Genomic DNA, 22,633 nt, shown 5'->3' on the forward strand with positions numbered 1-22,633 from the left:
CCAGACCACCATGTCATCTGCCACTGCCTCAGCTTCTCTACCTCTGCCCCTACCTGCATGGGGAGGGTTCCTATGTCTAGTTGACAGGAGAGAGAAAACTCTGAGCATGCACAGGGTGGCTCATGGTATGGGTGAAAACTGAAAATGGTTTGTGGCTGGACTACAGCCCTATTCATGGGTGTCCCTGAAAGAAAGCAGCAGGAGAAATCCTCCCAGTGGGCAGAACTTTGACAGGTGCATCTGGTAACCACATAGTGTGGAAAGAGATATGACCTGATATAAGAATATATATTTTAATAGATTTATGGATAGTGGAAGATGGTTGGTGGTTTGCCAACAGCTTGGGGGAATATTGGAGACAAGGAGGTTTTAGAAGTAACAGACATGTGAATAGACCTATTGGAGTGGGCGTGAAGTCTGAAGGTCTTTATATAGCTTGTTATTTCCCACCAGAGAGCATGCTTCAAGGAAGAGGCACTGCACAGTATGACTCGAACAGCTGATGTCAGCCAGACTGTCAGTGGTCACCCCATTGTTGGCACAATGAGCTCATAAACAGAGTATCCACAATAACAGGGAGGGAAGCTCTGCATGGGCCCAACAGCATGGGCTCCCATTCACCAATGCTGATCTAGCTACTGCTGCTGCTGAACGTCCAGCCTGCCAACCTGTCCAACCTGAGCTCCTGACACAGCACTATTCTTCAAAACCAACCAGCCACTGTGGCACTCTCTACTCTGAAAGGGGACAGCATTCATCCTGATTGGAATTTACATAATTCCAGGTAGGGAATTGCCTTTTGTGATGGCAAGTCCATGGTCACCACCACTATCTGATGCCCTTTAGAGTGTCTTGTTCACTGAAACAAGATACCACATAATATTGACTGAGAAATGGTGCTCACTTATATCAAAAGAGGTGTGTCAGTGGGCATGTGACCATAGGGTCCACTAGTTCTGTCACATTTCACACTATTTAGAATCCATCAGCCTGCCAGGGAAGTGGCACAGCCTTTGGAAGGTATAGCTGAGGTGACAGTTTGGAGTTGGCACCCTGCAGGGATGGAGTACCATCCTCCATGTTGTAATGCATACCCTAAATTAATTTACATAGGCTACGTCCCCAATAGGTCCAATATTTGGGTCTAGGAACCAAGGGTTGGAAGGAAAGGTAGCCTTTCTTATCTTCACTCCCAGTGACTCACTTGGAGGCATTTATGGTTCATGTTTTTGCAACTCTAAGCTCTTCAGTTTGGTTTTAGAGACTCTCAAAGACAGAACACATTCATCAGGAGACAACAAGAATCCTATGACATTTTAAACTATGGCTTCCCCATGTTCACTTTGGGCTCCTTATGCTAAGAGATGAGCAGGCAAGAAACTGAATCATCTTCCCAGTAGGAGTAGTTGATCCTGGTCATTGGGAGAAGATAGGGCTTCTCTTTTGCAATGAAGGCAGGTAAGAGCCTTTGGCACCCAGATGCCCTAATAGGGGTGTTTTGTGGTTCTCTCTCACACAAATTTGATAGTAAGTGCCCAAGTGTAGCAGCTACAGCCCCAAAAAACCATGTTGCCCTGGGGCTCATATTCTTTACCCCATCTGGTAAACCACCAACCTGGTAGAGGTGCTTGCAGCAAATAAGAGGAGTCTGGAATGGATGGTTGAGAGGAGAGAGAGTGAGCACCAGGTGGACTTCCATGACCATGTCATTGCAGAAGTTCTAATTTTCTCAGTACTGCCCTCCTAAAAGTTTCTCAGGAAAATACAAAAACCAGAAGGAATCCTGTGGGAGTTGTGTCTTGATGGAGTGGATTCACCATACAGAGCAAGTGGTTTTGAGTGGCAAGGTGTGGTCTCCAGTGGCTCTGTGGTATGGACCAGACCCCACAGGAGGACTGAGGTAGTTATCTCCCCAGCCGCCACAAGTGATGGCTGCTGACCACTCAGGGCTGAGCTCCTTTTGGAGAGACACCCTCAGCTGATGAAGTTGCCTCACACAAGTTTACACCCTCTCTCAGTGAGCACCTTGCATTCAATGAATGGCCAAGGCTTGGGGACTAGTGTCTGGCCTCCGTTGTTTCACTTTGGGACACCTCTGATGGGCCATTCTGGCTTCAGAGCCTTCTGGGGAATTGGCTAAGGCTGTCATTACTACACTACCATTTAACTCTTCCTTTACCCAGTCTGATTTTCCCGCTTCCTCAATGAAGTTATTCTCCAATTAATGACTTTCATGCAAATCATCCCAAGGTCTGTTTCCTGAGAAACCCCAACTGTAACAAATAAACAATCTCTAAACTATAAAATATAAGGGACACCTACTGCTCCCAATCATTGTGGGTTGGATTTTGTTAATTTTATTTTTTTTTTTATAGTGGGGACCTTTTCTTGACATTGTTGTTGGATTTTAAGTGTACTCTATATGTATTCCAATAGTCCTCTATCCTCTTATTGCATTAATTAGAGACACAGAAATTCTGTAAATTCCCAGCTGCAGAAAAAGTGTCCACTGTAGAAGGCATCTTGGTGTGCATTTGCATTTCTTATGGGCTTACTTGGTGGCCTTGCCAGCTGTTATTTTCAGATGCTTTGAGTTGGCCCATGTTGTCATCGTCCTCTGGATGCTGTTAAGAGAAAAATTTAGTTCGTTATTGTGCGCCTGTGGTACTGGCTGGACACTTCCACACAGATTGTTTTATTTAGCTTTAACAAGATTGGGAACTAGACATAATGTCCAATTAACCGATAAGGAAAACTGACCCTCACAGAGGTTGAAATATCTTATCAATACAACTAGCTAGCAAGTTTTAATAGTCCAGATTCAAAGTTGGATGCTGACTCTAAGTCTAGTATTGCCTTCTCACTCCTCACCTTACCAGGACAGCCTGTCAAATGTGTGGATTGAGATCTGGTGTGTGGACCATGCCTGAGTGACTCTCCACATTAAGCAATCATCTGTAATGAAGTGGAATCTCTTAAAAGCCTTTGAAACACTCTGCGTCCCTTTTCTAACTGGCATGAATTCACTCCAAGTCATGGATGTTGTTTTTCCCCTTTTTGGCGAGCCCCTAAATCCTGGTTGGGGAGTTGCATCACTGTTCTGGCAAAACTTTTCTCTCTCAGATGAGGACGCCCAGTGAAATGCTCATTTATGAGCAGCCATAAATATGTAGCAGAAAAGCTCAGCAAATACTTTGTTTGTTTGTTTCGATAGTTAGTATTACCTGGAAAGTCACCTTGTTTAGCTACAACGTAAATTTGCAGTCCTTGGCTAGGAAAAGGCTTGTTGGAGAAGCCTGATACTGAAAAGTAATCTTCTTCAGGAAATGAGTACCAAAGAGCTGTTATTCTGGGTAATAAGAATGAAACAAAAAGATTCCCAGGAGAGAAGTAGTTTGGCAACCGATGGACGGCAGTCATTATAGACTGAGAGCTCAAATAAAAATACCTTCAAACTCTGAAGAGTGGATTTCTGTATTTTAAATATAGATTCTTACTTTTCAGATGGGACTCTTTCCAAATGACCTTCTGACTTGAAGGGGTAGAGTTAAAGAACAATTGAAGGCACTTGTATAGTGGGAGGAAATGAAATGAGACTAGCCTTGGAAATGGTAGAATACATCTTCGGCTGTTTTATATTTTGAAACAAAAAAATCCCCAGGCATACATGGAAGAATATACAATAGCAAATGTATTGTATCCAACTAATGTTTGGTGGCGAATTATCATTAGTCTCATTGGTTTGGTCTAGAGGGCTCACCAGGACTCAATGAAGCTGGTCCCTTGGAAGATGGTGCAGGGGAGGGAAAACCTGAAAACTCCATGTGATTATTCACTTGTAGAAGGCTAAAACAGGACCCACACCTTTCACCTCTCACAAAAATCAACTCTCGCTGGATAACAGATTTAAACCTAAGGTATGAAACTATTAGAACTCTAGAGGAAAAAGTTGGAAACACTCTCCTAGACATCGGCCTGGGCAAAGAGTTTATGAAGAAGTCCCCAAAGGCAATCACAGCAGCAACAAAAATAAATAAATGGGACATGATCAAACTACAAAGCTTCTGCACAGCCAAAGAAATAGTCATGAAAGTAAACAGACAACCTACAGAATGGGAGAAAATTTTTGCATCCTATGCATCCGATAAGGGACTGATAACTAGAATATACTTAGAACTCACGAAAATTAGGAAGAAAAAATCAAATAACCCCATTAAAAAGTGGGCAAAGGACTTGAACAGAAATTTTTCTAAAGAAGACAGAAGAATGGCCAACAAACATATGAAGAAATGCTCAACATCTCTAATCATCAGGGAAATGCAAATCAAAACCACAATGAGATATCACTTAACCCCAGTGAGAATGGCCTTTATCAAAAAATCTCCAAACAATAAATGCTGGCGTGGTTGCGGAGAGAGAGGATTTTTCTATAATTTGTATGTAGGCATTTATACATATAAATTCTCCTTTCAGGACTGCTTTAGCTGTATCCCACAGATTTTGATAACTTATGTCTCTTTTATCATTTAGTTCAAAGAAGCTTTGGATTTCCATCTTGATTTCCTCCTTAATGCAATAATCATTCAGCAGAAGTTTGTTTAGTTTCCATGACTTTGTGTAGAGATGAGAGTTTCCATTGGAGTTGGTTTCTAATTTTATTACACTGTCATCTGAGAAGATGCATGGTATAATTTCTATTTTTTAAAATTTGTTGAGAAATGCTTTGTGTCCTAGGATATGAGCAATATTAGAGAATGTTCCATGAGCTGATCAGAAAAACATGTATTTGGTGGATTTTGGGTAGAACGTTGTATAAATATCAGTCAGGCCCATTTGTTCTAGAGTTCTGTTTCAGTCCATTGTTTGTTTATTTTTCATTTGGAGGATCTATCCTGTTCTGTCAGAGGGGTATTGAAGTCCCCAGCTATTACGGTGCTTCTCTTTATCCTTTTGTTTAGATCAAGTAGGATTTGCTTTATTAATCTGGGTGCACCTCAGTTACATGCATAAATATTTAGAGTTGTTATGTCTTCTTGTTGAATTGTACTCTTCACCATTATATAGTGACCATCTTCGTCTTTCATTACTTTTGTTGATTTGAAGACTAGTTTATCTAAAATCAGGACTGCTACTTACTCCAGCTTTCTTTTTGCTTCTATTCACATGAAATATTGTTTTCCATCCCTTCACCTTGGGTCTGAATACATCCTTGTGGGTCAGATGTGTTTCCTGAAGACAGCCAATACTTCACTTGTATATATTTATCCATTCAACCAGCCTATGTTTCTTTAGTGGGCAGTTCAAACCATTCATATATATTAAAAGAATTAATAAGTGTGGCAGATTTCTGTTCATCCTGTTAAGTTGAACTTTGTTGCTTTGTTTTCTCTCTTGAGCCATTGTGGTATCTGGCCTTTAACCTTTAGCTTTTGGATAATTTTACACTGGTGAGTGCTTATTGTGCTAATCAATGTGTAATACTGTTCTGAGTACTTCCTGGATGGCAGGTCTTTTCTTGATGAATTCCCTCAGTCTTGTGTGCAAGGTCTTTATTTCTCCTTCACAGGAGAAAGTAGTTTTGCAGGGTACAAGAGTCTAGGCTGGACATTATTCTGTTTGAGAAGAGTGAGAATAGGGTCCCTGTTTCTTCTGGCTTGTAAGGTCTCATTTGAGAAGTCTACAGTTAGTCTGATGGGTTTTTCTTTGTAGATTACCTGCTCCTTTCACCTCACAGCTCTTAGTAGGGCCTCTTCATGTTTATTTTGGCCAGTGTGATGTCTATGTGTTGTATTGTCTTCCTGTTTGCAAGGAATCTACCAGGAGTCCTTTGAACTTCTTATATCTGGATATCTAGATTTTTCTCAAGGGCAGGGATATTTTCCTCCATTATATCCTCAAAGAGTTTATCCAACCCTTGTGTATTTTCTTCTTCACTTTCAAGGATGCGTATAATGATCATGTTAGGCCTCTTCTCATAATCTCACATTTCTTGTAGGCTTTGCTGTTTTCTCTTATTTCTCTGCTCTGTCTCTGCAACTGACTTATTTAACCACTTCAGTACAGCACTCACCAGCGGTGAAATCTTGTCCACAGCTGGCAGTCATAGTCCGCACTGTAGTTTGTGCTGTGTGTTGACGACAAATCCATTTTGCTCTTGTGTGATGAGGAAAGTTTTAAAGCACTGAAAACTTGTTTTACTTTACAGGCAGCTTTACTTGTAATGTAAATCAGAATAAGTAACATATACATATATATTTTCATTATGTTATTTTTAAATGTTCACAATTTTATTTTGATAAATGAAAAATTAGAAAAGTCATATCATGGCTGTTGGCTAAAGTCGATGTGCATGTTCATCTGTGGCTATGGACTATAGTCAACGCTGGGGTGTGTGCGTTCATCTGTGGCTATCGACTGTAGTCGACGCTGGTACCGAAGTGGTTAACTAAAAGATGTTATCTTCAATCCCTGAGATTCTTTCTTCTGTTTGATCTACCCTATTCTTGAGGCTTTCCACTGTGTTCTGTAGTTCATTGTATAAATTCTTCATTTCCAGAAGTTCTGTTTGATTTTTCTTTAATATTTTAATTTCTTTAGTGAATTTTTCTTCTAAGTCCTGGAGTATTTTTTTTGTGTGTGTGTGTGGTTTTTTTGTGTTGGGATTCCATTTTCTCTTGCATATCATTGAGTTTTCTTATAATCCATGTTCGAAATTCTTCTGTGATTTTAGTGTTCTGAATTTGGTTGATGTCCATTGCTAGAGAGCTGGTATTCCCCTTTGGGGGTGTTCTTTCCGTTTGATTTTTCATACTTTCAGAGTTCTTTTGCTGATTCTTTCCCATCTGGAGGAGCTGTTGCTTTTTATCTTTTGACTTTCATTTGGAAAATGACATGCCCTTTTTAGTCTTCGAGCCAGTAGGTGGTGTTTGTGGGTAAGAATTGATCACACCCTGTATGGTGAATCAGTAAATGCAGTAAAAAGGTGTGAAAATTGACCTCCCTACCAGGAGGTGGGGCCTTCTGGGAGGAGCAAGCTGCAATGTTGTTATTGGGTCCTGCAACTAGCTTTCTTTCCTCTGGAGAGGCACTAGAGTGCCACTAGAGTGCCTCAGGTGGTGGGTGTGGCCCTGGGACTTCCAGGTGTGTCCTTTTCTCCACTTTAGCAGGGGTAGGTAGGGGAGTAAGGACTGGGTTGGTGAGCCTGCCCTCTAGCTCCACTAATGCTGTTAGCAGAAGTCAAAGGTCTGTTCTCTGTTTCTGGGCAAAGCTGCCAGGGAGGGGCTGAAATGGCCCCACTAAGCCAAAAAGTCCACATATGGAGGTGGGGCTGTCTGAGACCTGCAATCTGGAGCAGGCCTCACTCCGTTTCACCCTCCCTTATTCCATAGTTTCTCCTGGGCCTCTGCTGGCAGGCAGGACCTCAAGTCAGCAGATCTCCCCTGACTGTAATGCGAGATGGGAGGTTCCCTGCCCAGGATCACAGCCTAATCTGTGTGGCCCTCCCATGGGAGGAGGTGTTCCCTTCAAGCATGTTGCAGCTAGACTCACTCTGATCTGTCTCTGAAAGCACACAGCTCAGTAGACTAGTTCACAAATATCCCTTCTGTGCCCTTGGGCAATGCGACAGAGACCTGGGTGTACAGGATCTGGTCTGTAGGCCTGTCCCCCAGGTCCCAGAGATCAATCCCTGACACTGCTAGGGAGAAGAGTGTTAGTCTCAAGTCACCCACAGGGTGCCCCAGCTGGATCAATGTCTCTCTACCTGGGTATTTTCCCTGTTCTGCTGGAGTCACCAGGCAAGCTGCACCTGGGAGGGATGGTGGCTAGTGAGTTCACAGTCCGAGTACCCCTCAGTCTGCTGCAGGGCCCCAAAAGGAAAGGTCCCATTTCCTGCAGATGCCTCCAAGTTGTGGCTAAATTCTCTCTCTCAGCAGCTGCCGGTAGGGGAGGGGAAGAGGAGAATGAAGCAATATGGTGCCTGCCAATGTGCTGGGGTCTGGGGGGCAGGAGGTGCCCCAAGGGAACTGGGAGCCAGGTGCCCTGTCCTCAAGAGGCTCATAGCTCACTGGTGACAGCTGTCTCTGGGCTGGTGTAGAAGATCTCTCCAGCAGCTCCGGAGCCCACCAGCAGTCTGAGATGCAAGGGAAGGGAAATTTAACTGCTCCACCTACCCTTGTCACTAGTCTCCAAGACTCTCAAGGTTTTAGACCCTCCTTATGCCTTTCTCCTTCCAGTTATGCTCTGTAACTTCTTACCGCGGAGTCTCCTGTAGTTTCAGGCACCCTTCCCTCTGACCCTCATCTGTTCTATGTTTGTCTGCCTATTTGATTTTTTTACTTTCATCTAAAATCTATCTTTCTTGCAGAGATACTCTGGCTGGTGGTTTTTCCTTCTCTGCCATCTTGCCTCCACATATCTTATATGATTCAAAGATTGTTGTTTACTCAAATAAAGTCTTAAAAATATTTATTGTGCCTCAGTTTACCTTTTTGACAAACTCAATATGTATTGAATGACTGCTCTGGCCCAGGCACTGTTCCAGGTGCTGGGTGACAGCCTATGGTAAGAAAAGTACTGAAGCACAGTAGGAATTAAAACAATTGTTGAACTGCCCTGAACATCAGGGTCTGGCCTTTGAGTGACTGCCACTGCTGTAGGAGGGAATGGGAAAATGAGGACTGTTGGTAAACTGCAATATCTTGGTAAATGTTTAGTTTAATTGGTACCTAACTTTAAAGATATATTTTAAATGTTTAAATGGAGATCTATGCTAAAATCATCTTGAGTAATCTGGAAGAATGTATCTCTTTAAACTCTTACTGAGCCAATTCCCTAAAAATAATTTCCCTGTCTAAAACTGTTGGCTAATTAAAAATGATAAGAATGTGTAAAAAAGTATTAGTTTTGGTTGTAAGCAACAGAAACCAATGCCAGATAGCTTAAGGGGAAAAGGAGATTTATTACCAGGAAATATGCGTTTTCTCAGGAAATCCAAGGGTGGGCGTGCAGCTGGGCCTCAGGAATAAACGGAATGGACTCACGGTCAGGGTTCTTTCTCCATGTGTCATCTCTGCTCTTCTCTCTGTGCATTTTCTCTTTTTGCCGACTGGCTTTCTCTGCATGTCCAGTTCATGTGCTGGAAACGATGGCTATTAAGAAGCCTCCAGGTTCATTTGATATAAGACCCTCTGCCAGTTTTGATGGAGAATATCATACAGTGTGAAAATTCCCAGTTCCCTGATCCAGAGTGGATTGAAGAGTGTCCTGGACCAATCAGCTGAGACTGGATGGGTGGGCTCATGTTTAAGAATTGGAGTGGCAGGAGCCCAACCATGTGAGTACTTAAAGGGTGGGGAAGGCAATTCTCAAGCAAAGGTGGCTGGAGGGTCTTTGGAAGGAATTGGTCTGTCACCAAAGTAGGTGGTTACAAAAAATAATGCCAGTTTGTCTTCGCGTATTGCACATACATTTAAGAAAATTGTTGTGTGAGAAATTTTGGCAATAAACTGGGGTTGGCAAAGTAGCACCCATGAGGCAAATCTGGCCTATTGCCTGTTTTTGTAATGAGCCATGAATGACATTTTAAAATGATAGTTAAAAAAAGACAACTATGCAACAGAAATTGCGTGTGTTATCTGGCTCTTCGCAGAAAAACTTTGCTGACCCTTGCTCTATAGCAGGGCGGATGAGTGTACAGGCTCTGCACTTGTTCCCTGGGGTACTGACCCTGGCTCAGCCATCTAGACAGAGACCTAAGGCAAGTTGCAAAACCTATCTGTGCCTTTATTTCATCATTTGTAAAATGAAAATAATGACAATAATGCCTATTTTATGAAATTTCCATGCAGAATAAATGAATAAATATATGTAATCATTTAGAATAATGCTTCATACCAGTTAAGAATGTTAACTATTATTATGTCAAATCGCACATAATCCCAGACATGTTTATATATAAAAATAATATTATATATATAATATCCCATATGTGTTTGTATAAAAATGGATATATATATAAATATATATTACATATGAATATATTCATGTATTCACAAATATATACAGGTATATGAATATTATATCTTTTTTGAGTGTAATTGGCCATGAAATGTATTCTTGGAGGATACTGTTGGAAGGAAGCCTGTAATGTAACAATTGGGGAAGGAAAGGGTTTTTAATTTTTTTAGAAAGGAAATTCCTAGTGTGCCTTCTCTCTCTTAAATCTTTCTCTTTTTCTCTGTGTACATATGTGTGTGTGTATCTATCTATCTATGTATCTATATGACTATCTATATGACAATATATATATGACTATATATATATATGTATCTCAAAAAGTCTTACAACAGGACAGAACTATATTTGGATATGGTCAGATTTAAAACCCAATAGCTCAAATTAAACCAAATGATGCAAATTTTTGTCCTAAGTGTTATTCCCTCTTTTAAAGGCAAAACTTCCTTACTTTCCAACACAAAATGGGGACATTCTTATCATGAAAATACTAATGTTTCAAAATTAAATTTAAAATATTTAAGAACCTCTACAGATGTCACTTCAAACATGCAAAGTTCTCAGTCAACATAATAGGACAATGTGAATATCTAAGTGTGGATTAAAATTTACCTGAATACAGTGATCTACTCTGTATGAATGCATTTTATTCAGAAACAGTCTCAATGGCAATCTCTCTCCTCTCTCATGTTCTCTCTCCCTCATCTCTCATATTTATATAAGTCTGTATACACACTGTACACAATGTGTTAGAGAGTATGTAAAGAGAGAAATATAGAGGCACAAGGATAATTTTTTTTGTAGATAGTATGTAATATAAAATATGGTTACATATATTATCCTTGTAATATGTTTTATCAGAAATAAAATCCAGGGGTGAAAAAGTATATCTTACTGACTTTATGGTACTTCATTTAACACATACAGTTTAAAGGCCCATTTGGAAAAGATCTTTCTGAAAAAGGGGCTATCTCATCAATCAAGCACTTCCTGTGTATGTATTGTAAATAATAAATGTATGCCACATGTGTGGCTGGAAGAATGCTAGAAAAAACTCTGTTGGCATGCCGAGGAAATGCTGCTGAAATAACTTCTCCTACCAACCCCATTCATTCCACTCAGCAAAAATTGGGCAAGCCAAATTCATCAATATTGATTTCAGGTTTCATCAGCAGGGACTTTTTTGAGCAAGACTCTTTTAGTTACATTTTCCACTTGACATTTCTCATTAGACTCAAAGCTTTCCCTGTGTGCAAGTCTTTTCATGTAATCCAAAACCAAGCTCATCAAGCAACCTTTCCAACAGAAACAGGAGACTCATTTGCTGCTTGAAGAAGTACATTTCTATATGTAGGCAGTCTTCACGTATCAACCCAGAGTCCCTGCTTCCTCCTTATCCTGTGTTTTGGAGGCTAGCTTTTTGCTTGTTTGTTTTTATTTTTAATCAACCACAAAGGAAGGTAATGTCTCCTTGATAGAACAATGTTGGAAATATCACAAGGCACCGACTCTGAGGATTCATTCTGCTGGGTATTGAGTGGAACGTAATCCTCTATTGGGGGCTTTTGGAGTAAACTCTTTCTGTCCTGTTGACTCTGGAATCTGATCTGTTTATCACCTTAAGTGACTTTTACTTTTCCCTCTCCATGCCCATGGGATGAAGAAAAAGTTACAAAGTACCTCTGATACGTGGAGATGAACATGGATGTGTTATTGGTTGTACCCACCTTCTTTTACGCCTTCGTACCGCCCAACTTCCTCCCAAGCCATCCTCATAGTTGTGACTTTTATTTTTTGGACTTGTATTGTGCTTTAAATTTTTGTTGTTGTTGTAAGTTGGTAACTTTTAATTGTATAAATCTATGGGGTACAAGGTGATGTTATAATTTATGAATATAATGTGGAATAATTAAATCAAGCTAGTTAACATATCCACCATCCCAAATACGTATCATTATTTTGTGGTGAGAACATTTGAAATTTACTCTTAGCCATTTAAAAACGTACAATGCTCTATTATTAACTGTATTCACCATGCTGTGCCATAGAACCGAAACAGGAAGAAACATATTCCTCCTGTCTGAGATTTTGTGCCCTTTGACAAATGTCTCCCCAACCCTACCTCCTGGCCTCTGTAAGCACCATTGTACTCTCTGCTTCTATGACTTCAAATTGTTTTAGCTTGCACAGAAAAGTGAGAATGTGAAATATTTGTCTTTCTGTGCCTGCTTATTTCACTTAGCATAATGTTCTTCAATTCTAACCATGTTGTCCCAAATGACAGAATTTCCTTCTTTTCGAAGGCCAAATAGTAGCCCATTGTGCATATATACCATGTTTTCTGGATCCATTCATCTGTCAGTGGATGCCTAGGCTGATTCCATAGCGTGGCTGCAGTGAATATTGGAGTGCAGGTATCTCTTCCACAAACTGACATCAAATCTTTTGGGTAAATACTAGAAGTGGTATTGCTTGATCAGGTGGTAATTCTATTTTTAGTTTACTGAGGAACCTTCACACAGTTTTTCATAATGGCCGTACTAATTTACATTCCCACCAACAGTGCACCAGGGTTCCTCTTTCCCCACATCCTCACCAACACTTGTTGTCTTTCATCTTTTTGATAGTTGCTGTTCTGACAGGTGTGAGATGAGATCTCATTGTGCATTTAACTCATGATTTTTAATTTCTTAATTTATATTTTTATTTCAGGATGTCATGATTTTTATATCCTGAATAAGTCTTAGAAAAGAGGCAATATGATAAGTTGAGGAAATTAACTCCGTACAGAGTATGAATATTTTAAAAACTTACTTTGACATAAAAGATAACTTCTTGGTCCTCAGCCATTCACCCCTGTCTGTGAAAGGACATGCTGAACATCAATCCTGCTTCTTGATTGGTTTAGGGGTAGGCATGTGATCCAAACTAGGCCAACTAGATCTTGCTCCTGGAAATCTGAGACATCTACTTGGAATGGTCAGGAGCCCCGGGCTCCTTGGAGCCAAGTTAAGAGTAAATTAGCTCTTTAGTGAGAGGACAGTCCTGGAGACTCTAGGGATGTCTTGGTGTCTATCTTTCTTAAGGCTTCCCTGTTTAACAATTTCTTTGGTTCCCAATAAATTACTGCTCTTTTGCTTAAATTAAACAGAACTGATCTCTGTTGCTTGCAACCAAAACAACAACAATGTACATATCTTTTAGCAATTGGTAACAAATATAAGGTAATCAATTTAAGATTTATTTTAATGTGTATATGTTGGGAATGAGAAGGATGGAGTAATTGTGTAGGAAATTTTGATGAATTAGAAATGTTTGTGTGGTTAAAATTGTAACACATACAAGTAGATCTAATCCATCTGTCGAACAGTACAAATCAAAATATATATTTTTTATTTCAAAGTATTACAGAGGTACAAATATTTTGGTCACATGAATTGCTTTTGTGATGCTTGAGTGAGGGTTATAAGTGTGCCCATCATCCAGATAGTGTTCACTGTACTCATTAGATAGGTTTTCGCCCATCCCCTCCTCCCCATTCCCCCTGTTTCATTTTCATTGAGTTTTACTTCTGTGTATGTACATGAGTGCTTATCAGTTAGGTAAAATTTAATAGTGAGTACATGTGGTGTTTGTTTTCCCATTCTTCAGATACTTCACTTAGGATAATGGCCTCTAGTTCCATCTAAATATTTGCAAAAGGCGTTAAGTCATCTTTCTTCATGGCTGAGTAGTAGTATTCCATGGTATGTGTACACACACACACACACACACACACACACACACACACACTCTACATTTTGTTAATTTACATTTTGAAGGTATAATTTTCTGAGATTTATAATGACCTTCATGTTAAACTGGAGAGGCTTCAGCTTTTTAGCTCCTTGACATTCTTGGATAATTTTGAATCAATAATCCCAAATACCCATTGAGGTGGCTCTCTGTGCTGTATGCAGTTAGACCCAGATGCAGAATGCTACTGATCAGGAAAGCAGGAGAATGGGAGAGAGGATAAAGTCTAAGTTAACTCTCATGCAGCCATCAGTGAAACCTAGGGTTACCTGTCACGGTATGTACCTTTCATAAGCAATTGTTCATTTCCATTGTACTTATTTATGATGTAATTGCATGAAGTATTTTTATGATAAATTTATTCACCTGTGTCCCAAGTGCCAAGCTTGGTTCTTCATACACTTAGGGCTCACAGTGAGTGTTTACATTGAATAAATGAGTATATATGATAATGCAAATCATGTCACTTCACTTTATATATTATTTCAGGTCCGAAGTCTTATGAAAACAGATGTTTTTGTTCATTTAATCAAATTTTAAGTATATTAATGTCAGGTGTATGTAAAAGAGTTTCATTATGAATCATTTTGTGATGGATGTGATTACCTCCAATTTATATTGCCCATAGTTTGGTTTGCCATGTTACAGATTTGCCTATGCCAAGGTACTGGGGTAAACACTTCTCACTTTAAACAATGGAATTTATCTGCATGTGATTGTAGCTTTTTAGACCTCAGGTTTGCATTTGTCAAAGATTAAAGTAGGAAATTCAAAATAGCAGGCGGGAGGGGAAGGAGGATGGAGACCCATCTGGCAGGGAGTGTCTTACAAGGGATTTATTGATCAGTTAACAATCCATATCACAAGCCAGATGGCAGGAGAGCCAAAGTTCCTTTTATTTTTCATCTTACATATTCTTACATATGCATGACATAGTTCATAAATAGAAGTTTTAAAACTTAAAGCAAAATAAAAGATTGTGGGTATTTTTAACACATAAAATCTAACTGCCACACTTAATTATATTTATCAGATTTGATGACATCATTTTCTAAAATTGAATTTCTATTTATTTGCTTTTCTTTCAGAATAAAAAGGAATGTCCTAATTGTGAAATCAGAAATCCATTTTGAATTCTTCATAAAAATGAAGGTACTATTCAAATGTATTCTCCTTTAAAAATATTTTAAAATTGATTTCAGGTTCCTTAATAATAGGAAGCTAATTTAACTCAGTGGCTTATACATACCACTGGGTTGGTATTTTGACAGGGCATTTTAATTACCACAATATCCAATGATATTAAAAATGGCAAGTTCTTTTTTATCTTCTAAATGGAAATGTAGCCTATTTCCACAGAACCTTCAGAATGTACAATATTTTCTTCTCTCCTGTAGGAACATAAGCTTTTGGAATATTTTTACATAGAGATCATTTATTCCTTTTAGACATATTTTTAAAAGCTTTTGACTTTCATGCCCAAAACCAATTAATGACCCCTTTCTGTGAAAAGATGAGACACTCTGAGTGATGGGACCACATGGCCTGCTGTGACCCAGAGGTCATTTTAACGACACGTTGAGACTCAATGTTGAGACGGGCTTTGTTGCTTTGAAAAGACAGTGGGTAGAAGGTTCACAACCACCTGGGCATAGTTTGATAATCTTTCACACTCCTGTATTGGGAATGTAATTATGATAAAAGAGCAACCTTTGCAAGAATAATTTTTAGCATTTGCAAATTTAGTAACTTTATTAGTTTGTAGTAATGCCATAACAAAGTACCACACACTGGTTGGCTCAAACAAGAGAAATTAATTCTTGCCCAGTTCTGGTGGCTAGAAGTTGAAATCAAGGTATCAGCAGGAGAACCTGTTTCTTGCTGTTTGTTTCTGGTGTCACTGGCAATGGTTGGCTTGCAGTTACACGACTTCAATCTCTGCCCCCATTGTCACATGGTGTTCTCCCACCAGTGTCTTCACACTATCTTGGTATCAGGACACCAGTCATAATGGATTAAGGGCTTACCCTAGTCCAGTATGATCTCATCTTAACTTATCACAATCTTATCACATCTGCAAGGACCATATTTCCAAATGTGGGCTCATTTTGTGGTATCAGGGGCTAGGACTTCAACATATCATTTTAAGGGACACAATTCAATTCATAACAGACATTATTTGAATTTTTTTTAAAGAAGTGAAGTATCTCTGTGTTGTTTTTTTTTTTTTTTTAATTACGAGAGGACAAATATTTTATGAATGCCCTAGAGTCTGAGGAGAAGTATCTTTTCTCTGATGCGCTTGGAGGTTGCCCATTGAAAGAATGAAGGCTATTAATGTACTGCATGTTCCTACTCCAAGTTAAACCTGTCTCATCATGGGATTTCTGGAATCCTACACACTGCCACTGCCCAGAGTATTAGAGGACATTTTATCCTGGGCTTTTTCAAACCTTATTGCCAGGTTTTGAGTCTCTTAGAAAGCTTGATCTTATGGGGAGCTTCATCTTTAAACAGAGGAAGGCTGAGCTGTTTTTCTTGATGTGGCGGTGAAGGTGGTAGGACCTATTCACATCTACCTCCCTTGTCCCCTAAACTTTTTTTTTTTTTTTATTTTTTTTTTATTTTTTTTTTTATTTCGGCATATTATGGGGGTACAGATTTTAAAGTTTCAATAAATGCCCTTCCCCCCTGCCCCCCACAAGTCTGAGTCTCCAGCATGACCATCCCTCAGATGATGCGCCTATCACTCGTTATGTATGTATATACCTGCCCCCCCTTCCCCCCTTCCCCAATACCCTATTACTGTAGTACCTATGTGTCCACTTAGGTGCTACTCAGTTAATACCAGTTTGCTGGAGAATATATCTGGTGCTTGTTTTTCCATTCTTGGGATACTTCACTTAGTAATATGGGTTCCAGCTCTTACCAGGAAAATATAAGATGTGCTATATCACCATTGTTTCTTAGAGCTGAATAGTACTCCATGGTATACATATACCACATTTTATTAATCTTGCTGGGCATCTCCCCTAAACTTTTGACGTACCTCCACAATCCCAGTGTCAGAATCACCCGAACAGCTTATAAATGATTTAGCCTGCTGAGTCCCCCTCCCTCCCTCCCTGAAAGACTGTACTGTGAACACACTTCCCAAGCGAGTCTTTATGCCCACCAAGGTTTAACAACCTCTTTCTTAAGAACTTCATGGAAAGCTTTGATCTAGTTCAACCTTGAAGATGCAGAAACTGAGAGTCAGGCAGTAGAAGATAGTCAGGCAGACCAGGCTGGTTAGCGACAGAGCCAAGCCCCCTCCTCCCTTTCCATCCCCCTGGCCTGCAGCCTCTTTGCAAACTCTGTACAGGAGGCAGCTCTTTATTCTGTAGTGGAACTGGGGAGAAAGTCCACCTTTGAACTCTTTCAGAATGTTTCCCACACATTACTTATCAATCAAAGGCATTTATTTCTTTATTTTGAGGTTGAAAAATAAATTCGTTACCCATGTTTTCACCTAATAGAACACTGTGTTCCCCAGGGCCAGCATTTAGAAAACTTGTAAAAATTGATCTCCAAAAGCTAATGGTTTCGATTGGAGAGGTAAGGATTTTGGTTCTAAGCCTTTTCTTTTACCTAATGGCTCTATTATGGGACTCAAATCATTTGAGACCGAAAGGAATTTCCCATGATGAAGGAGCATCCTAATAAGAAGTGAGTGGGATAGAGCTATAACTCCACGATCTTGGCGCTCTCAGCCTCGTAAACCTGCCGAAGTCCATGAAAACAGCCTTTGTGCCTCTTCTGGCACCACATGTGAGAGAGAGCCCAGATTTCTTATGAAGTGAAGTGGCGGGAGCCATGTATCTGATCGTGTGAGGTGACACACACCAGGTCTCGGAACTGCCCGTAAATAAACGTCCCTCTTAGCATTCGGTCTTGAACTCTAGGCGGGCGAAGTCATGGGAGGTGTTCATTTTTTTCCTATTGGTTGGTTTGTTCAAGGCATGCAATGTAATTTGGAAGTGGGTTTGAGGAGCGGAACCCATGTTCATTAAATGCAAGTGTAACTCGAGTCTGTAGTAGAAGGCAAAAGTAAGGCAAGACTCTTAAACCTCATAATTTTAAACAGTTTGAATTTCCACTTACGTCTCTCTAAGTTGTGTGTACACTGTTTTAGCACGAGTCAGTTAACTAGTATTTTCATGCTGTGTTTGTTCTTCTGGGAAGTGTCTATGTTGCTAGTCCCACTTGCATCTTTTGCTTGTTGGAAAGTGGCCCAGTGGTCTCACAAAAAAGATGGGCCAATTCTTTCAAGATTTAACATTGTACCCCGTCTTGAAAACTACCCTCATGTCTATTCCGAAAGAAGCTGCTACCAGTATGGGGTATGGGTATGAGTGTGAGCCGAAGAGAAAAGTTTTCTTTTTAACTTGTAGAAACTGTCCCTTCCTCACTGATACAGATGCAGCTGTGTCCTTCTGGTAACAGTGCTGCCAGCACCTTCCAAAGATGGATGCTCAACCTGATGACCCATTTGTGACAAAGAGAAATACAGCAGCTGCGCGTCTTAGAATGCTCACGCCAGCATGGTAAGTGTGGCTTCTCTCTCTGTGGGCAGATTTCTAATTGCAAGCAGTGCCAGCTACATCATTTATGGGGCCCTGTGCAACATGAAAATGTGAGATCCATTGTTCAAAAAGCAGAGAAAAATTTTGACTAAAGGAACTAAAATATAAAGCTCTTCTCTATCTTCCATGGTCTTTCTTTCATCTTGTCCTAAGAGAACAGAGACCCCACTGTGGACAACTAAGAGTGTTCCTGTGGCAAGTGCTTACCACTTGGCCGCAGTCAGAGCAGGCCAAGGTGATGGACCATCCGGAGAAGCCCTTTAGCCTCTTTGGAAGAAGTCCGTGTTGTTGGTTCTCAACCCCTGGTGTGTTAGACTCACCCCTGCCCTGACCACTAGAGAATCTGATTCGCTGTGTCCAGAGGGGTGTATTAGTCAGTGTGGGCTGCATAACAAAGTACCACAGCCTGGATGGCTTAAATGACAGGCACTTAGTCCCTCACAGACCTGCAGGCTAGAATGTGAGACCAAGGTGCTGTCGGGGTTAATTTCTTTTGAGGCCTCTCTCCTTGGCTTGCAGACAGCTGTCTTCTCTTCTTTGTCTCCACATGGTCTTCCCTCTGTGTTTGTCTGTGTTGTGATCTTTTCTTTTAAGGACACCAGTCATATTAGATTAAGGCCCACCCGAGGACCTCATTTAACTTCGACCTCTTTGAAGACCCCGTCTCCAAATACAGTCATATGCTGAGGTACTGGAGGTTAGGACTCCAACATACGAAGTTTGAAGGGATGCCATTCAGCCCAGAACAGGTGGACCCCAGGAAAGCTGTATTTCTAGCCGTGTCTCCAGGTAACATGGACACCGCCAGGCCTAGAGCCAGTGTTTAGAAACTGCTGCAAACACCTGCTGGCTCTTCAGCCTCATCCCCTGGCACAACCCTCACTATTCTCCTTTGCAAATGAGAGAGCTCTGCCAGGCCAGCTGACTTTCAACGGGATCGTAGCAGATATGCTCCGGAAGGACTTGGTAACCGAATACCTTGCTGCCTGCAAATATAATCTGGGTTTGTTTGTGGCTGGACTTCTGGGTATCAACCTAGAGACATTTCATTTCCAATGAACTATGTTCTCAAAGCAAAGCAGGTTTGCTCCTGGTCAAAAAAAATGTGAATCTGAAGACAGGTTGTGAGTGAAGCTTGGCATGCTGGAAAACAGATCAGATGTAGACCTAATTGCCTATAATTTATCTTCTGTGGCCACAATTTAGTCTGCTCTCCAAGAATCCTCATTAAATGTTAAAACTCAAGATACCCTAAGGAGCAAGCAGTGCAACACTAACAAGCATTTGCCTGAAAAGTCAATCTGCAGTATATATTTCTCTCATACAAATCCTTCTTTTCTGCCACTGTCAAAACTGCCCATATGGATGCAAGTAATTCATCTATGGCAGGAGCTATTCTGTGTGTGTGTGTGTGTGTGTGTTTTGGGGTTAATGAGTATGGGGATGAGGTAGGCTGGGATTAGGCTGTCATCATTTGTCTGAAAGAGTTTAACTTGAGCACGCTCTACTTGCCATTTTTTGAGTTTATGCAGTGGCAGAGCTTCTCCTAAGTGGAGATAATATTTTCCTTTGAATTCTGTGGAGCAAGAGCATTTCTTGAATTGTGTCTTCCATGTCTCAGAGTAGTAAAAATGATACATTCTCTTGACCAGTCCTGCTATATTGACTGCACTGGCACCGGTATCACAGCTTAAGTATGTAATTCATTATATTTGTGGGATGTACAGGTTCAGCTGTCCTCAGTTTTGATCTTGGGCCAAAAGGATACCTACATGCAACTTTGGAAATACATGGAAATGTCTTCTAGTGGTCATATGTCCGGGGGCATTCCTGGAATGTAATGGGGGGGAGGCGGAGAAGTGAGACATTCCATTCTGTTCAGGATGGTTTCACACGACGGAGACCGATGTACCGAAAATGCTTTTAACAAGCCTGCTGAGAGGCACTGATGGCTATCAGAGGACGAGCTTTAGTAACAGCCGTGATGGAATGAAAATTGATGTGGCACTGAAGCAGCCTGAGTGGGAGGCTGGCCTGACTTGTCCTACCTAACTCATTCAGGGGCAGAGTGGGAGCCCAAGACGCCAGCAGATCCTGGCTGTGCCGCCCAGGGGTGGGCCCTGCCTGGTCTGCATTTCACACGGAACCTGCAAGCTCCAGGCAGTGGCCCCAGCTTGGATGCTGCTGGCTTAGGAGGGAGGTGGGGGTCCACCCAAGTAAATGTTAACTCCACTCAAGGAGAAATGTGGCCCCATGAAGACAAGTCAGGGGAGCAGGGAGTAGAGTGTGGGGTGGAGCAAGGACCAGAAGTTCCAGAACTTCTCTGAAAGGACAGAAGAGTTCACGTGGTTCTGTTTACTAAAGTTTGTGGACAGAATGTTGGAGAACTATGCTTCCATATTTCTTTAAACTTCCTCTTGTACAAATTAGTATAAGTACCTTCTTCATGACTTCTTCAAGTCCTCAGCATTATCCTCAAGGGACAGGTCTTTCTCCTTGATTCCATCTTTAGAGAAAACTTAATTTCTCCTGCAGTGGGTACTTTTTTAACCCTTAAAATGAAATCCTAAGCTTTTAGTTTAATTTCACATACTGTTACCCTTGTATTTTTTTAGTATTACTTTGTTTCTATTAAAGTGATCAGAAATGATTATTTGAAGCAACAATTATTTTTGCAAGCATCCTCTATTTGTTGCAATAGGACACCCCAAATAAATTTGGGTTTTTTTTTTTGTTTTTTTTTTTGAGATAGAGTCTCACTTTGTTGTCCAGGCTAGAGTGAGTGCCGTGGCGTCAGCCTAGCTCACAGCAACCTCAATCTCCTGGGCTTGAGTGATCCTTCTGCCTCAGCCTCCCGAGTAGCTGGGACTACAGGCATGCGCCACCATGCCCGGCTAATTTTTTTATATATATACCAGTTGGCCAATTAATTTCTTTCTATTTATAGTAGAGACGGGGTCTCGCTCTTGCTCAGGCTGGTTTTGAACTCCTGACCTTGAGCAATCCGCCCGCCTCGGCCTCCCAAGAGCTAGGATTACAGGCGTGAGCCACAGCGCCCGGCCTTAAATTTGGGTTTTATTTTGGGAAGAATCCTTCCCCAAAATGACTTAAAGTTGAAAATAAGATCATTTCTCAACTAATAGAAAGTACATATCACCTCCACAACTTGTTGTTCAAGAATACCTTATTTCGGCAGTAACAGCAGTATGAGAACAATGTGCGTCCCTTACTATTGAAATAGTTATTACAGTTCCAAGAAAAGTCAAAAACCTAAATTTATTTCATGATTTTCAGAGACTTTTGTTGTTTGTATAGCTAAGGCTCCCCAAATGTTATGTTTTTTCCCATTGTGAAGAAAACATTATATTTTATTGGCTCCAAAACTTTCTTTTGACCTCCAATGGTGTAAATAAATTTAACTGTTCAATTTCACAAATGTTTACTAGGAACCTCGTGTGTTTAAAGTAATCTTCCAGGTGCATGGGAGATGCCAAAATAATAAGATATATTCTTCTTCACTACCTGTTAGGAAACAGAGACGAGAACTGACATAGCTGGAATCTAAGCCAGGCTTCAATCAGTGCCGCAGCAGACACGTGGAGAAGAAATGATGTGGGTAGCAATTCAACCAATATGTACTGAACATTTGCCAAGCCAGCGTCTCGCCTGTGTGTTGAGAATGTAGTGACCAACCCCCCCCCCCCAGATATTGTCCCTACTCTCTTGGAGTGCATGGAATAGGGAGGGCATCTGTGTCTAGAAGGGATTAATTCTGGCTAGAGTAATTGTGAAGACCAAACTGGAATTTTGTGGGAATGGTATGGAGAAACGTCAAGGGGAAATGCATTCCAGACACAAAGAACAGAAGATCAGAAAAGAATCTTTGGGGAGTGCATTTGGAAATGGAAAGTAAGTCCCAGAAACTGGATCCCATACACTGGATCATAGGATGAGTATAGAAAGATTCATCGGAGATTGGTTCCACGTTGTGGAAAATTCCCAGTGAGCACACTTTACTCACCATTTCATGAATTGCAAAGTGACAAATGTATCTCTTAATGGTGAAAGTATTTCCCAGTAAATTTTGTAAGGCAGGCGTTTTTTTTCTTCCTGTGGGGGTAGTCATAAAAGCCTTGGAGAGTTTTGATCGAGAGGATGCTATGATCACATGAGAATAGCTGTGGCGAGATCTGTTATGG

At 40.7% G+C, this 22,633-nt stretch overlaps 1 long non-coding RNA gene across 1 annotated transcript; it reads left to right on the forward strand.

Annotated features, from left to right (window-relative positions):
• The first annotated feature begins 599 nt into the window (after positions 1 to 599).
• On the forward strand, positions 600 to 22,077 carry LOC105855967 (uncharacterized). The gene is made up of 4 exons (XR_001146851.2): positions 600 to 784; positions 14,898 to 14,961; positions 18,269 to 18,395; positions 21,964 to 22,077. It is a non-coding gene; the product is annotated as an uncharacterized LOC105855967 (long non-coding RNA).
• The last annotated feature ends 556 nt before the right edge of the window (positions 22,078 to 22,633 follow it).

The sequence above is a fragment of the Microcebus murinus genome, chromosome 12 (genome assembly GCF_040939455.1).
Source record: "Microcebus murinus isolate Inina chromosome 12, M.murinus_Inina_mat1.0, whole genome shotgun sequence".
NCBI lineage: Eukaryota > Metazoa > Chordata > Mammalia > Primates > Cheirogaleidae > Microcebus > Microcebus murinus.